Below are 18333 nucleotides of genomic sequence, written 5' to 3' on the forward strand. Positions count from 1 at the left end.
CGGTTTTCCTTTCTGCTTCGATAATCTGCTTCTACACTGAAAACCCTTTCGATCAAGGTGTGTGTCATCATGTTCATCCGTAGTTTCAAGCTTTTCATCAGAAACTTTATTTCTTTTTAGGATTTTCTTTGATTTGTTGCCGTTTTTAAAGATTTTTAAATAATTTGTTGTTCAATTTATCCACAGATAAATTCGAATTTGTGTTGATTTTTCATGGAGATTCAGAAATTCTAGTCTTGTTTTGGTTTCAATTGATTGGAATTTTGAATTTGGTTGTTTTGTTTTTTCAGTTTAACTGATTTCTAGAGTTTTCGATTGTGGGAATCGTCACCGATAGTATTGGAACTTCTTTTGGTGATGGTAAAACTCAGAACGACTTCTATACTCTCAATTATTTGTTCCTGTCAATCAATGGTGTCTATGTGTGTCCGCAATGTGATTTGTTCAACAGTCAAACTGGACGCAGAGAACGCAACAACTTAATGTATGAACAAGAAGATGTGTTTGAGTGGTGGGATTCACTCGAGTGGGATTACCCACGTCCTTAACACGTCTTTCGAGAAAGGGAGGAAACTTGATTATACAGTTAGAGTTCAGAAAACTAACAAGATACGTTAGCTTAAAGTTTCAAAAAGTGGAGCATGTATGTTATAATGTTAATAACATGCAAATTATATACACAAAATTCAGTGTTCACTATAAGCCTAGGGATCTAGCCGCTTTTGAAAGGTGCCTGCGCCCTTACAGAGAGCCTATTAGTATAAGATTATCAATCCTTTTCTGTGGTGATAAACTCTGTATTAGAACAAGGGTACGAGTGATGTTGCCTTTTCAATTTGTTCTCTCTTATACGGTTATTATACCTATGCGCTTGATACCTAATGGCTAACAGAACAACAAAAGCACAAAAAACTCTATTTTCTGGGCAAAGTTGTGAGGCAAAAGGAATCAAAGAGTGTATAAATTGGTTCTAGCTATCGCTATCCCACCTTGAATCCTACCCTCGCTATTAATTACACTCCCTTCCATTAGTAAGAGATTGCAAAAACAGTCTTTTAAAAGTTGACGAGGTCTTAAAAACTGTGGTTAAGTTAAAATGGAAAACATTGTTAAGAGGAAAGCAGATTTTCTCTAGGAAGACTATAGAGAAGGGGAACCTATCTCTAAAGCAATAAAAACTATTTCTACTGGCTTGTCTAAGACCCAGACATATTTGGCTAGACTGATAGCCTCAAACCAGTACATTTTAGCTGTGAACAACACACAGTTAAATGAAAACAAAATGTTATTAAGGGAACTTAGTAACAAAGTCGAAGGTATCAAAGATTATCTTGATTCTCAAGAGAAATCTCAACCTGGCTTAAAAGAGATAACTGAAAAGTTAGCCTCGACAAGTTTAGCTGAAAAAGATCTAAAACAAAAACTAGATCAGATAGCTAACAACATTTCTGCTATTCAAGTTAAGGGTGGACCAAAACCACAACCTTACTTTGGATGGACCAGAGAAAAAGCAGATAATTCATGGTGGTTAAAACCTGAAAAATGAATTAAAATCTGAAATGAATTTAAGCAATAAATTCAAAGATTTGTTTTCAATAAAAGAAAACAACAAACATAAAAGTTATCAGTTGTATGACAAAATAACTTTTGAAGAAGTTGATGATGCTTCAAACTTCTCTCCTGAAGATCTTCAAGAAAAAGTTCTTTATGAGACAAACACAAAAAGCATTAAGAAAAACAAAAGGATGTTTTTTGCCAAAACAAAACACTATCCTTCAGACAAAGACATCATAATAAACACTATTAAAACCAGTGATATTTTTGATGAAGATATCCTTAAGAGCAAATCTAAAAAGGATATAAAAAAGGGATATTTCCATATTGCTGCAGTTCAAATTCTAGTAAAGTGGCTAGGAAATGCAGGGATAGATATTCCAATCAGGATCAGTATAAGGGATGAAAGAATCCTAGATACTGAAAAATCTATATTAGGTCTTTGGGCAAGTAATTTATATACGGGAGCAGTTTACACTATCCTTTATATGGATTATTTATTTTCAGCTCAGGATGAAAATATAGATGATGTCTTAACCATCATGGTAAGACCAGATATAGAGCTTAGACAAGGTTCTAAGGCAGTCTCTGTATCAACCAAACTCTACATGAGTTGGTTAGAAGTTCCTCATCCCTTTCGAAAAGGAGATGAAAAATTTGAGAAGGGTAAGACTATCATAGTGAAACCCATGGATACGGACATCAGAAGTATTCCTCAGCCCATTCCCTTAGAAAACCTAAGTTGGAATGTTGATTTCGACTTTCCTAGGATAAAACCTATCTTGCATATAGGAGAGACATCCCAGGTAGATTACAAGTTGAAAACCAAGGATAACCTTACAGTTAGGTTAAAAACACCTTGTAAAACTCATGTAGGAACCTCTAGAAGGTTTAAACAAGAAGAGTTTAACAACATCCTTGGAGACACATCAGATGGAGATTGATATCCCAAGTCCGTGCAAAGAGTTAGACATTGATCTAACCAAGAATCTTCTAGTTTTGAAGTCACAACTAGAAAAAGAATGGGACGAGTGTGAGAAACCTTCCCAAAGGCTTACACAAAGGTTTGCAATAGTATCTAGTATACTAGCCTACCCATTAGAATATGATTATCAGATTCAAGATGAACCATTGACTGAATCTTTGGAGAAAATTTCCTTAGATTTACCTACAGAAAATGTAGAGCCCTTAGTTTACCATGGGAGAAACCCTCCTAGGAATAACTACAACAAGGGGAAGAAGAAGAAGAGAAACACCACTTCATATCATGATGATGATAGAAGGGAAGCTCTTAGGAAATCCAGAGAAGAACCTAAGCTAGGTATTCTGGATCAGATGGCTAAAAGGATAAACATCAAGACTGTAGCCATAAATGACAAAGGTATAGCACTTTTCTGTAATGATCTGCAGACAGCAGCAGCAGAAATCCAACAATGGGAATCCTCAATGGATATTGCTATAGGAACTCATTTTAACGAATAGGACAATGCTAGGAAGCTAGCTTACATGGAACAGACCCTCATGGGGAATGCTAAGCTAATTTGGGATGCTTTGAAGAGAACCCCAGCTTATGCAGATTTCGTGTTAAAATTCAATGAAGGTGGAGGAAAAGGACCCCTCATTGGTGCTTATCTGAGATTCCATATTTGTGGGATTTAAGATACAGAAACAGAACAAGCCAAAGTACAACATAAGGCTTGGACAATGTTGCAAAAGATTGAATGTTGCAACTTGAGAGATTTGGAAGAGTATTCTCTGACATTTTTGAGACTTTTGTTGTTGTATGGAGATGTCTCAAATAGAGAATTACTAAGACTCTATTTTACCAAGTTACCTGGAGAATGGGGAACTTCGTTGACGAAGAGTTATCCAGAAACCTCGAATGATTCTATAGGTGCTAGAATAGCATTTGTCAAGAATCAGTTAGAATCTTTTTGCCTAGATTATAGGTTAAAAAAGAGTGCTAGGAATAGCAACAGTTTGCTTTGCAAACAGACAGAGATCCCTGTTTTAAAATTTGGTTGCAGCAACCAGAAGAAAAAGGGATTCAAGAAGCCCAAACCTAGGTTTAGGTTTAGGAAATGGAAGAAATCTAGGAACAAGCCTAGATTTGTGAAGAAAAGGCGATTTAGGAAAAATCTGCCTACAAAAGAAACATCTAAGGTGAAGTGCTTTGAATGTCAACAGTTAGGGCATTATGCAAATAGATGTCCTAAGAAGACAGTTGCTGACAAAGCAAGATGTCTAGAGGACTATGGGTATGTTGCATACTCAGAGTATGAATGTTCTGACTCAGAATATTCATTCTACGAATATTATACATCTAGTTCAGAGGAATCTGAATATGGATCAGAATATTCGTCTGAAGACTGATCCTGAAGAGAAAGACTTCAGGGTACTCAAAGCTTTGGGTGAACTCAAGGCTTGCAAACAATGTTTTGGTTTTGACTGGATTAAGTCAAGAACAGACCAAGAGTTGTTAAATCATGCTAGGATCATGTGCCATAAGACCCTAGTAGACGAACCAATAGTGGAAGATGTAAATAGCAAAGATCTTCAAACACTACTTTTGGAACATGAGATTTTAAAACTTAAAATCTTGATTGCTGAAAAGAAACAGAGAAACCCAAAGGAAAAAGGTTTCTATGTCCAACCTCACTTGCTACCTCACATGGGTTATGAAGAGATATTACCCTTTGAGGATGAGGTCACAGACTCAGAGACATCTCAGAGTCTCATTCCAGAAGAATCTGAACAGTCAGATAATTCTTCTGAATTTTCAGATGATGATCCAGAAGATGATTCTTCTATATCTGAATTTGAAAATGATATCGAGGAAGAAAAAAAATTCCTTGTAATTCCGTACCACCACTAGTTCTAGGTTTATTGACATTGAGTTTGGTTTCAATGGTTACCCAGAATACAGTTTGAGTGGTTTGTATGACACAGGATGCACCTTGTTGCTAGCCAAAGAGGAAGTTTTTCCTCCTGAATATTGGTTAGATGGTCCTCCTAAAAAGTTGGTTTATGCTGATGAAAGTTTTAATATAACCAGTAAATTTGCAAAAGATGTAAATTTTAAAATGCGTTTTAGAACTTATGCAGGTGAATTCTGGCAGCATAATCAAATGAAACATGATGTCATTGTAGGAAATAACTTTTGGATAAAAGAGTCTAATAGTTTCCCTATGACCATTTTAGGAGATATGATCCATCTCCGAACACCAGAACATGAAAACAAGATTGTTTTACATGGTTCTCCGTGCCCTAGACCAAGTTTGCCTTGGCTAGAATCTTCAGAGTGTCAAGCCCAGCGTGGTGAATTGATACAAAAAGAAGAAAAGACAGTAAAAGAGAGTGTTTTAGAGAAAAAATTGTTAGCAATAGAAACTCTATTGGCTAATAACTTCTCTGATAACCCTTTGGCAATGCCAAAAGACAAACAACCCAAGTGTAGTTTAACCCTCTTAGATCAAGAAATCTTGAGAGAAAGGAAGAAAAAAATTCCAATCTGGTTAAAAGTCTACCCTTGCAACCCAATTGACTTGAAAGAATTCAATAGTCAGATTGAAGAGTTGTTAAAATATAATCTCATCAGAAGGTCTGATAGTGCATGGTTGAGTCCGGCTTTTATAGTTAGGAAACATGCTGAGATTATTCGAGGAAAAGCCAGAATGGTTATAGACTATTCAAAGGTTAATCAAGTCCTTAAGCAAGATGCTTATAGGATTCCTCACAAAGAAAGTCTATTTCTTAAACTAAGAAATAGCAAAGTTTACAGCAAATTTGACTGTAAATCAGGTTTCTTCCAAGTCAGAATGGAAGAAGAAAGTATTCCCATAACAGCCTTTGGTACACCAATAGGCTCTTATGAATGGATGGTTATGCCGTTTGGCTTAGCCAATGCACCTGGAAAATGGACACATTTTTAACAGTACATGAAGAATTCTGTGCTGTTTACATTGATGACATAATAGTGTTTAGTGCGTCTATTGATGAACACTTAAAACATTTAAAAGTCATTGCAGAAACTCTAAAAAATGAAGGAATAATAATTTCCAAGAAAAAGATGGAGTTATGCAGAAAGAAGATAAATTTCTTAGGTTGTGAAATATGTGAAGGTAGGATAATCCTTCAACCACATGTTCTGGAGAAAATAAAAGACTTTCCAGAAGAAATAACCAAGAAATTAGAGTTGCAATCCTTTTTAGGGTTAGTCAACCTCACATTTTACCCCTAGTTTAGCAAGACTGAAAGGTCAGTTGCAGATGAAACTTAGAAAAAATTATGTGTGGAATTGGGAACCTAGTGATACCTTAGCTGTAAGGGTCACAAAACAGGTTTGCAATAATTTACCTTTCCTAGAATTACCAAAGGAAGGAGATAAATTATTTGTCACTATAGATGCTAGTGATACTGATTGGGCTGGAGTTTTACAATTCCAGAAAAAATCAGAAGATGGAACATTTGACCATAATCTGCATGTGGCTAGGTATTGTAGTGGTGCTTGGAATGACACTGAAAAGAATTGGTCAACATTTGATAAAGAACTTAGGGCTATTGTTTTAGCACTAAAAAACTTTAAGATATTCCTTTTTGAAAATTTTGTTTTACAGACTGATTCTATTTCTGTAATTGGATTTTTAAAGAAAAATGGAATACAGAATGACAAGTCTCAGAAAGTGATAAGAGACGAGATTAAAATTCTACAATACCAGCAACAATATGTCTTGAAGCATTTGCCTGGTCAAAAGAATTTTATTGCCGATAGCCTGACAAGGGCTCTCAAAGGTAAAAATCAAGAATAACTTTTATTGTTTTCTTTCAGAAAATGGCATCTTTGGAATTGCTGGAGATGAAAAGAAAGTTACTTGAATTAGTCTATAGGGGCTCCTATATGGAGTCTTATGTTGTAACTTAGCATTTAATAAACTTGTTTACCTTATAATACAAGTTTACAATAAAGAAGTGTTCCTATAATCTCTGAATTTATTTACTTTTGAAGATTGGATTTATGGATGAGAACAAGTCTGTTAGAAAGATTTCTAATTAGAGAATGAAAAGCCCTAGATCTAGGTTGATTTCGGTAACATACATAGAATGATTCGACAAATGCCGCCGTCGTTGTGCCGCTTTAGCCGTTGTAGCATGTGTGCGTTGTAGGCGTTTTAGGCTTTACTAGATTTTGAACCCGGTCATACGCCCGGGATCTATTAAATATTTTGTGTGCAGAAAAGGCTTTACAAAATGTCTCACACAAATTTTCGAATCAGAATATATTTTTTTTGAAAATAAATCGAAATACGTTAATGAGCAGCGATTATGGTGCAAAAGTACTTGGAAACTAAGGGATCAAATTTATATAGCCTCTTCACTTTGTGGTTTAGGATATTAATCTATAATTTTCAAATAGAATTATCTTAAACTCGATCTAGCTTGTATAATAATTTTCTTAGATTTATAGTGATTTAGCTGCAAATTTTCGAATCAAAATATATTTTTATTGAAAATAAACCGAAATACGTTAATGAGTAGCAATTATGGTGCATAAGTACTTGGAAACTAAGGAATCAAATTGAGATAGTCTATTCAATTTGTGGTTTAGGATATTAATATGTAATTTTCAAATGGAATTATCTTAAACTCGATCTAGCTTGTCTAATAGTTTTCTTATATTTATGGTGATTTACTGGCAAATTTTCGAATCAGAATATATTTTTATTGAAAATAAACCAAAATACGTTAATGAGCAGCGATTATGATGTATAAGTACTTGAAAACTAAGAGGTCAAATTGAGATAGCTTCTTCACTTTGTGGTTTAGGATATTAATCCGTAATTTTCAAATGGAATTATCTTAAACTCGATCTAGCTTGTTTAATAGTTTTATTAGATTTATGGTAATTTAGCGGTAAATCATCACCATTCGGCTTACGTACTAATGTGTACAAATCACTAAAATAGATTGATTGTTTCCATATCCTCAAAGAATACACTACTCCCACTTGAAAATATTTATCACATGAACGTGTCCTACGAACGGGTGTTGTTATATTAAATTATTCTAAAAAATATTAGCAACTATGCATAGCTATGAGATATGAAAATTATATTAATTACTAATTTAAATTTCTTGCACCACTCTCTATAAAAAGGAAGCATCAAACCTTGATAAAACTCATCGATTTCTTTTTATTGTTAGACTTAACAATAAAAGTTTGATTGAAGTTTTGTGAGAATGCCCAATGTAGCGAAGATAATATTAAAGCTACTTAAATAGCAAGACATTCCCAATCACAATAAATGAATTATGACTAACACTACTTAAAATATAAAACTATATTTGTCGAGACATTTATTCCCTCTACATATAATACAAATATATTTTAGGGTTATTAGTTCAATACATTTACATCAAGTTTCTGATTTTCCCTTAATTATTTTTTGAGGTTAGTTTAATGTAGTATGTTATATCCAGTTTCCAATTTCTCATTAATTATTCTTAGAGGTTAATTCAATGCAGTTGCATCAAGTTTCCGATTTTCTATTAATTATTATTTGAGGTTAGTTCAGTGCAATTGCATCCACTTTATGATTTCCCGTTAGTTATTCATTAAGGTTAATTCAGTACAGTTGCATCCGACCAATTTTCAATGTTTCGTTAATTAGTATTTGAGATTAGTTCATTGTATTTATATCCAGGTTCCAATCTCTCGTTAATTACTCTTTGAGGTTAGTTCAATACATCTGCATCCAATTTCTAATTTCCCGTTAATTGTTTTTCTAGGTTAGTTCGATAGTTTACAATTTATATACAATTTGCATTCATGTAAGAGTCTGTTTTTATGAAATCGTTTTCGTTTTAGGTTCCTAATTACTCGTAAATACTCATGTGAGAAGGCTAAAAAAGTTGACATTTATGCTTTGAGATCAGTGCGATGCAGTTATATCCGACTTCCAATTTCCAGTTAACTATTTTTTGAGGTTATTTCAATACATTTGCATCCAATTTATGATTTCCCGTTAGTTAATTTCTGATTTTAGTTTAATGCAGTTGCATCCAGTTTTTTGTTTTTCGTTAATTATTCTTTGAGGTTAGTTCAATGTAGTTGCATCTAATTTCTGATTTTATGTTAATTGTTCTTTGAGGTTAGTTCAATGCATTTGCATCAAGTTTTCGATTTCCCATTAATTTTTTTTAGGTTAGTTCAATACAGTTACATCAAATTTATAATTTCCCGTTAATTATTCATTTAGGTTAGTTCAATGCAGTTTCATCTATTTTTCAATGTTTCGTTAATTAGTCTTTGAGATTAGTTCATTGCATTTGGATCCAGTTTCCGATTTCCCGTGAATAACTCTTTAAGGTTAGTTCAATACATATGTATCTAGTTTTTGATTATTTATGCTTTGAGGTTAGTTCGATGCAATTATATCCGGTTTCTGATTTCCCATTAATTATTCTTTGAGATTATTTCAATGCATTTGCATTTAGTTTCTGATTTCCCACCAATTATTCTATAAGGTTAGTTTAATGCAGTTGCATTTGGTTTTTGATTTTCTTTTAATTATTTTTTGAGTTTAGTTCAATGCATTTACATCCAGTTTTCGGTTTCCCATTAATTATTATCTGAGGTTAGTTTGATGTATTTGCATACCGTTTCTGATTTCCCGTTAGATATTTTTCAAAGATTTGCATCCAATTTCTAATTTCCCGTTAGTTATTATCTGGCGTTAGTTTAATGCAATCGCATCTAGTTTCCAATTTTTAGTTAATTACTTTTTAGTTTAGTTTATTGCATTTGCATAAAGTTTCCGATATGATTTCTCATTAATTACTCTTTGAGCTCGCCATATGTATTTGAATCCAGTTTTTGATTCTTTTAATTATCCAATGTGGTGTGTAATACTAACTTCTAATAATCCATCTGTAGTGTCCTTGCAAATATGACATAAAAAGTAAATTATGTTTGATTTACTATGTGGGATCATCGAAGATTATTCAGTTCCCGATTTCCATTAATTATTCTTTAAATTATGCATGACTCACTATGTGAAATCTTCAAAGCTTATCTACGGGTGATGTTATATTAAATTATTCAAAAATATTTGCAAATATGCAAAACTATTATATATTAATATTATATTGATTACTCAACCAAATTTCTTATAATGTGAAAACCTCACTTTCTATTAAAAAAAAAGAACTCACCTTTGATAAAACCATTCAATTTCATTTTGTTGTTTAATAAAAGAAGTTTGATTGAAGTTTTGTGAGATTGCCTAATAAGGTGAAGTTCATATATATTGTAAAACTTGAATAGCAAGGAATTCCCAATTACACGGAAAGAGATAAGATAAACACCATTTTAAATGCAAAACTATACTTATCGAGGCATTTCCACAACATATAACCCAATTATATTTTGAGATTAGTTCAATGCATTTGCATCCAGTTTATGATTTTCCGTTATATTTTCAGGTTAGTTCAATACAGTTGCATCAGATTTCCAATTCCCGTTATTTATTTTTTGAGATCAATTCAATGCAGTTGCATTCAATTTCTAATTTCTCGTTAATTATTCTTTTCGGTTAGTTCAATACATTTGCATCCAATTTCCAATTTTCTGTTAATTGTTCTTTGAGGTCAATTCAATGCATTTGCATCCAGTTTCTGATTTCCCGTTAATTATTCTGTGAGATTAGTTTAATGCATTTGCATCCAGTTTTCGATTTCTCGTTTATTATTTGATAAAGTTGTATTTTCATCTAGTTTCCGATTTCCCGTTAATTATTGTTTGAGGCTAGTTCAATGAATTTGCATCTAGTTTCTGATTTCCCGTTAATTATTTCTTGAGGTTAGTCCAATACATTTGCATCTAGTTTATTTTTTGAAATTAGTTCAGTGCAGTTGCATCCAGTTTCCGATTTCCCATTAATTATTTTTTAAGATTAGTTCCACGCATTTGCATCATATTTCCAATTTATAATTTTTTTTTTAGGTTAGTTCAATGCAGTTGCATCCAGTTTCCGATTTTCCGTTAATTTAATCTTTGAGGGTTAGTTCAATGTATTTGCATCCAGTTTCTGATTTTCCGATAATTTTTTTTTTTTTATGTTAGTTTGATGTATTTGCATCCAAGTTTTGATTTTTCGTTAATTATTCTTTGAGGTTAGTTTAATGCAGTTGTATCCATATTCCAATTTTCTATTAATTACTTTTTAAGATTAATTTAATGCTTGCATTTGCATCCAATTTTCGATTTTCCATTAAATATTATTTGAAGTTAGTTCGATGCATTTGCATTCAGTTTTTCGATTCCCCATTAATTGTTTTTTTTTACGTTAGTTTCATTCAAGATTTTATATTTTTTAAAATATTTGTCATTGTTGTTTTGCCGTTATTATTATTTTTTTTCATTTTATATTATATATTTTGTGATATTATTTTTTGTATAATTGTTTTTAACTATGTTTTGAGGCCGTGTTAAGGATATATTCAAATAAATTAGGTTTTATCATTGATCTTGAAATTGTATGATTTGTAATAGGGAATTAGTTTATACAAATCACCTATTTTTTAAGCAATTTTTTATTTGATCAAATATATAAGAATTGGAACACTAAAAGTGTTTGATTCGTAATAGGAAATTACTTTTTACCAAATCACCTATTTTTTAGCGAATTTTTTTATTTGATCAAATATATAAGAATTGGAAATACACTCAAACTTTCGGATTCCACGCATACTGGATTGTAAAAACTTAGAAAAGACTATCTTTCATATTATAGTACCAAATAGGTGAGAGAAAAAACTAACTCTCATATTAGAGTGCCACATAGGAGAGAGAAAATTCTCCATGAGAGGTCTCTACTTTAGTATATAGATAGTAGAAGACAAGCGGCAAAAGAATTAACATTCTGTTTACCAAAGGAACTCCTATGAATTGGACTGAGAACATTCTAAAAAGGGAAATCAAGGACTTAATAAAAGATTTTGTAAAGATAATCCGTAAGAATTAAATAAAATTGAGATTTGGGAACTTCTTTTTATTGTTTACTTTCATTATTTGGTATTGTGTTTATTTTGTTGCTTAAGTTTTATCAACAGAGAAATAAGAGAATTAAACTAGAGTAGAAAATTTTGCACCATCATTTCCTTCCATTTTTCAGATCTTGAGAAAATAGTCAAAAGTGTTTAAAGAGAGAAAAAATAAGTGACGACTAAATATGGAAGGAGAAAGAATCAAGTGTTTTGAAAGCCATCGTTTTCGTCAACTTTTATTATGACGTCATTTTTATGGGGTGTCGGCGGAGATCCAGAGTTGGTTTTTAGGCTGTGAACAGATAGATATAGGCATGGATCCATTTACCTAGATCAAGAGCCCCTGCTTCTGCACACAGAGAAAGGAGGTTAACCACAGTCACCTCATTTGGCTTCATACCTGCATCCCTCATCTGAACAAAGAGATCAAAAGCTTGGTCAAGGGATTTCCCCTGTGCATATCCAGAGATCATTGCAGTCCACATCATCACATCTCTCCCGCACGTACCATCAAATAAAGTTCTCGCCGCCTTCACTTCACCACACTTGCCATACATATCTACCAAAGCTGTTGACAATGCCAAGGACATGTTAAACCCTCTTCTCAACATGTAATTGTGTAGCTGCCTTCCCAGTTCCAGAGCTCCACTGAATCCACACTCTAAAACCAGACTCATCATTGTAATCTCATTAGGCAAAACACCCTCTTCTTGCATAGCCACAAAAAGTTTAACACCCTCCAAGTTCTTACCCCGAATGTAACCAGCAATCATCGTAGTCCAAGACACAATACTTTTCTGATTTAGCCTGTGACAGCAATCATCCGCATCCAAATTGCCAAATTTGCGAACAAGAATGTGAACAAGTAGGTGATGCGACCGAATTTCATGCCACCTAGAGATGGAATTCCGAGAAATTTCAAAGTTTTTCTTCAAATTTGAAGAATTTGACAGATTATACTACCACCTAGAGATGCTCTTGTTTTTTACAAAAATAAAATGATTGAAAAATACATGTACATATATGCATACGGGTTCGGGTTTTTCAATTTTTTGATATTCTAACTCAAGTCCAACCCAAAACCGAGTCGGGTTTTGATTTTACAAAACCAAGTCCGAACCACTGATCTAACATGCAAAAATCGGGTTTTAGTCTATCGGGCTTGGCCTAACCCGACCCAAGTTTCACCCCCATACACAATACAGAACGATGGAAGAAAGATGTCGTCAATTAGTTCCATAGAAAAGAAGCAACATCCCAATTTATGAATAACAAAATCTTGTTTGAATGGAAGAAACAAACCTGTGAAAATAAAGGTTGTTCCGACTTAAGAAAACCAAGCATGAAACGAAGATTGATTCGTCAATGAACACCTTAATTCAACAATGGTTAATTAGCTAATTGTTTTCGAGTGACAAAAAGAGAGAAGATTACTGTCGAAAGTGTTAAAACTTGAAGTACGAAGGGGTTGCCGGTTTGCCGGTTTCGTGGGTATTTGGTTTGTGGGGTGTATGATTTGAAGTTAAGCCCAACACAATGGGCAGACCCGGCCCAACTCGGGTCTGCCCAACACAAATTGGGTCCGTCAGTAACAGGACTCTTAAAAAATGAACCCACGTCTTGTCTAGCCGGCGTGAGAGCTTTGCAGCGAAAAGATGAAGAGAAAAAAAAACAAAAGGATTAAGTAATAAGAAGAAGAGAATGAAGTTTACAGTGAAAGCATTAAGTAACAGTAGCAATGGTAATGGAAGAGCAAGGGTAGGACTTTTACAGCTAGGAAACTGCCCAACACCTATTGAAACACCATCTCTTCTTCTCTCTACACGCAAAGCTCTTCCCGTTTTCATTGCACCTCATCTCCTTCCTTCCCTTCCTTCCCCTGATTCTCATCTTCTCCAAGTCAGCCCACTTCATTTGTAAGTAAAATCACCACTGCCCACTCTCTTTTTTTTGTCTACACTCGTGTTGCTCATTTTTTCAATAATAAAGTTTCAATTTTGAAATATTTTCAGCCTAGAAAGTCCTACACCAAATGCCATATCAAGTATTGGAGGATTGCATAAAATGGTTGGTTTGCATAAGCACTGCTTTGTTGCTGCTCCGAGGGACTCAATGTTATGTCTTCCTGTCTGTGAAAGTTCTAACAAATTTGGTGCCTCTTTCGAGACACCTTGCGGTCGCCGATTGGTAATTATCATTTTTTTTATTTTTGTTCATTGGCATATAATTTAAATTGTAAATGCTTCTATATTTCAAATGGTGATTTTCAGATAAGACCTGCTGAGTACATGGAGATGATTTCGTCTTTGAAACCAAACCTGTGGGCTAGTTTGGCAGATGAAGTGCCTGCTTGGGTATTAGAAAAAAGAAACAAGACTTCGGTGGATTGAACCGTGCGTTGGCTTGATGAATGCCTTGCCTTAGACCCAGTTAGTTACATCTTTATATTATGTTCTTTAATATGTTGTGTATTGGTGTTTGCAATAAATACATAAAAATGTTTAAACTCAATGCATGACACTGATTGAACAAAAGAACATAGATGGATAGCTACTTCAGTACACATATTTTGTGACCAGAGATTGTCACACTCTAATAGTCTGATTTGTACTTTATTTGGGGATTGTACGACATTGTGCATTATTTTTATTTATCATTATATGTGATTTAGGTAGGTGGTAAATTGGCTTTAGGAGCCATTGTTGGAGGATCAAGTGTAGAAGAGAGCATTATTCTGTGCTCAAGAAGTAGCTAGGCTTACATGTATCAGGTTAGCAACTTATCACAGTTTCTTTTGCCGGGGTTCTTTTCTAAAAATCTACTTATAGGCGATTGATTGGGTTATATTGCTAAAGAAAGGGACATCTCTTCATGGTAGAATTCTTAAGACTTAAGATCATCTTGTAGGTTGAGATCATGGCTAGCTAGTCAACTGGGTTAAGAAGTTCCATACTTCCATCTCTTTAGTTCCTAAGAGTATGCTCGCTCAACCAACCTTTGGGATTTAATGGAACTACACCTATAAATTAGTAAACAGAAGCTCTTCTAGCTTTATTATATGGCATTGCTTTCGCAACGACTGGTACTATGCTCGGTTTTGACCCTGATGGCTGCTGAGGCCCAATTTTAAACAAACCAAGATTCTTATCTAAATTCCTCAGGTGACTGGCGAAACCAAACTAATATAGCTAACCTTGCACTAATCCTGTATACCTAGTCAACTAGTGTCTGAAGCTGCCTTTTGTGCTTGTCCATTAGGTCTTTTTACCTTTACTATATGTTAGTGGCTAGTTTTAAAATATCTGTTGATTCAAACCTTGTAGGTTAATGCAGGTTATTGGATTGGAGGGTTTGGGCTTGGCGAGAGTGCAGAAAAGCGCTCTGCTCTCCTCACTGCAGTAACTGTAAGATGTTAGCCTCCATTTCTAGCTGTCATAGTTCATGGTTGTTATTTCGGATTCCAAATATAGTCACTCATGCTCAGGATGTCTTACCAAAAGAAAAGCCACGTCAAATTTGTGGGCTTGGACTTCCAGGTGTGCTAATATGCGTGCTTTCTTCTGCTGAACTCATGATCATTTGTTATTATGGAATTGGAAAATAAAGACTCTTACAACTCATATGTCCGCTTAATCTTAAGTTTGTGTTTTTTTATGAACAAAGTGTGGTCTACGAATGAATACTATATCTTTGGATGAAACTTCATTGATCTAACAAAAATTTGGTGGAATCAGTGGTTACCTCAATATATATCACAGTCGAAGCTTTGGTTTAATTTTTACAGAGGAAGTCTTGCTGGGTGTTGCTTCTGGTGTCGATCTCTTTGACTCTATGTATGTAATTCAGTGCCCATATGTCTATGCATGCACCATTCCCCTGCTATTTATTATTGAATAAATAGAAGATTGAAACTTTATTACTTTCACAGGTATATTTACCATCTTACTCTTGGAGGCTTTGCGCTTGTATTTCCTCTGAACAGAGATGAGAGACACATTTCCAATTCTCAGTTGAGTGACACAGGGGGTGACTGTACAAAGATAAATCTGCGAGCGACAGTTTATAGGTAAGTAACAACATCGAATTGAATGTATAGATTAAAAATATTGTCAATTTCTATCGCATTAGTTTGACTATTAGTAATTTAGTATAATAGAAAGATTGAGGAGGGTGTTGGCTGCATACTTTAGCTGCATGGGCCAATTGGGTAGTTCTATATTGCATTGTTTAAGTTTTGCATCCTGGTTTCTGTTTGCTTCTTTCTCATTCGTATTTCTTTTTGTTCCTAAATCATGTGCGTGTGACCTCTGACCTACATTCGTCTGTTTCTCTTAGTATAATGTTTTTCATTGTCGATAGAATGACGATCTAATTTCCTTTGTATGAATGTTGTTTTCGTTGCTCTCCAGGAAAGATAAATCGCCAATTGCTGATAACTGTAGATGCTATACTTGCCAGAACCACACACGAGCATACATCAATCACCTTCTCAATGTTCATGAAATGTTGGCTCAGATTCTATTAGAAATGTAAGTGCTTTTCCTTGTGTTTTTTACCTCTAGAATTCCAGATTCCGTAGCGTCCTTACTGAAGTGAAGCTTTTACTTTGTTTTTCAGACACAATACACACCATTACCTCGGTTTCTTCCGGACAATAAGGGAAGCTATAAAAAATGGGGAGTTCGACCATTTCTGTCAAAAATTTATTGAAGGTAGGCGTGAGCATCTAGCTGCAGCTGCATGCTCATGAGTCCAATTCAGACAATCACCTTGCAATACAGAAGGCTACAACAGCGTATACATTGCAGGCGCTCAGTAGATAGGATCACTCATTTGACTGCCTCACAAGGTCTGTAACTCCGAATTGCTGGACATGTTACGGTCCATCTTACCCCATCTTAATTGAAACGTCAGTTATTTATTGTAAGCATGAATTAACTATCTGAAGTGTCAGTGGCATGCACGATAGTAGCCAGGTGGGACAGAATCCGTTAACAATCACTTAATGGCCTCCGCTGTCTTACTCTGCCCTTTAAATAGGGCTGGGAATGGTACGGGATCAACCCGAATCCGACCCATATCCGAATTCATTTTTATCCGAATAGACCATATCCGAATCTAAATTATCCGACCCGAATATCCGAAAACCCGAACTATTTTAACAAGATTCATATTTTGATACCTAAAAATAATTTATATCTTACATTTATATATAAAAATTATTAAAATAATATACTTTTTTGTGTGTTTTTAGTGGATATGGATATCCGAAATCCGAATGGATCCGGATATGGTAATGAGTTTTGAGTGAGAATCCGACCCGAACCCGCTCCATTTCCTGCCCTAGCTTGACCCTATATACAAGCGACAAGCGAAGTCATCAAATCCATTCCTTTGGTCTTGCTGTTCGGTGGAATTTCATTGGTCTTTTGCCTCTTTGGTGACTATCAAAGCAGGCTTAAATGTTTGAAGTGGTCTTGAATCAACAATCCCTCGCAAATAAATGACTATTTTTTTTTTTCAGGTTACAAAATTAAATAATAGGAATTTGTATACACATTCCACTTTTGTTTTCCCCGCTAATTATACACATTCCACTTTTTTTTTGGGTAAAACTACTATATATATATATATATATATATATATATATATATATATGTGCACTAAAGTGTGTCAGGTACCTGAATATTACATGTCATATAATTATACACATTCCACTTGAGCGTGTCTTTTTATTTAAAAAAAATCTTGATCAACAAGAAATTTCTAATAATGGTGCTAAAGCCAACTTATTCCACTTTGCTAGATGTATAATCCGTTAGTGCCACTTGGACTGGTAGTTGACTGGTTCTGGTCTTCAGCTGGACTGAAGCAAAATCTACATAGTTTACTAACTCTGAATGTTAGGGCTGTCCATAGGGTTGGGTTGGGTTTTGAAAAATTCAATCCTTAACCGATAAAAAAATTGGGAACCCAAAACCGAAATGAATTGAAACCAATCCGAAATGAAAACTATAAAATCAATTAAATTATAAATGATTAATTTCAGTCATAATAAAAATATATACAAAATTAATCATAAATATTCAAGTGAGCAGAGCGAACTTTCTAGGCAGAAGAGGGGTACGCGGACAAAAATGTGGGTTTCTATCTGTCCTCATCTCTTATGTTTTCTTCTCTTCGTCCCTCTCCCTCTTAATCTCCACTCCTCCCTCTCCGCTCACGCCCCCACTGCTTAGCAGTATACTAGTATTAAAATGCCAACCAAACCAATATCTTATAAGTTTCAGTTTCGGTTCGGTAGAACGCAAACCAAATCACCAAAACCCAAACTATTTTTTATCAGTTTCTTTCGGGTCGGGTTATGGAAAACCATTGACATCCCTAGTTTGTCAATGACGTGCATGCTACTTTGTCAAAATTCAATTCAATCATATGACTTATTATTGCCTCTCGCGCTCTTCTTGAGTTACAGAAGAAGAGAGAGAAAGAACGTATTTATTAATTCTAAGTTTACAAGACTTCATGGGCGTGAACTTAATCAGTTTCATTAACGCTCATTTTCACTGTTGTCATTCTAATCTTAGTTTGATCGCATTTCCGAAGTATATTGGCCCCAGAATCTATGATCCTAAGATTAAACAAATTAAGAATGAAGAGCTTACTGTGAAGGATTTATGTATTGATCATAACACCATAAAGTTTGTGATTAGTAGTTGTAATGGTTTAGTACTA

At 34.3% G+C, this 18333-nt stretch overlaps 2 pseudogenes across 1 annotated transcript; one reads left to right on the top strand and one right to left on the bottom strand.

Annotated features, from left to right (window-relative positions):
• Positions 1 to 11885: 11885 nt before the first annotated feature.
• Positions 11886 to 12371, bottom strand: LOC147495754 (pentatricopeptide repeat-containing protein At2g02980, chloroplastic pseudogene; annotated as a pseudogene).
• An 833-nt stretch (positions 12372 to 13204) lies between these two features.
• On the top strand, positions 13205 to 16522 carry LOC147495755 (uncharacterized; annotated as a pseudogene). The gene is made up of 9 exons (XR_015197705.1): positions 13205 to 13514; positions 13611 to 13785; positions 13869 to 14027; positions 14922 to 15002; positions 15083 to 15134; positions 15383 to 15431; positions 15527 to 15664; positions 16008 to 16127; positions 16216 to 16522. The product of XR_015197705.1 is annotated as an uncharacterized LOC147495755 (transcript).
• Positions 16523 to 18333: the final 1811 nt, after the last annotated feature.

This window comes from Coptis chinensis, chromosome 6 (genome assembly GCF_015680905.1).
Source record: "Coptis chinensis isolate HL-2020 chromosome 6, ASM1568090v1, whole genome shotgun sequence".
Lineage (NCBI taxonomy): Eukaryota > Viridiplantae > Streptophyta > Magnoliopsida > Ranunculales > Ranunculaceae > Coptis > Coptis chinensis.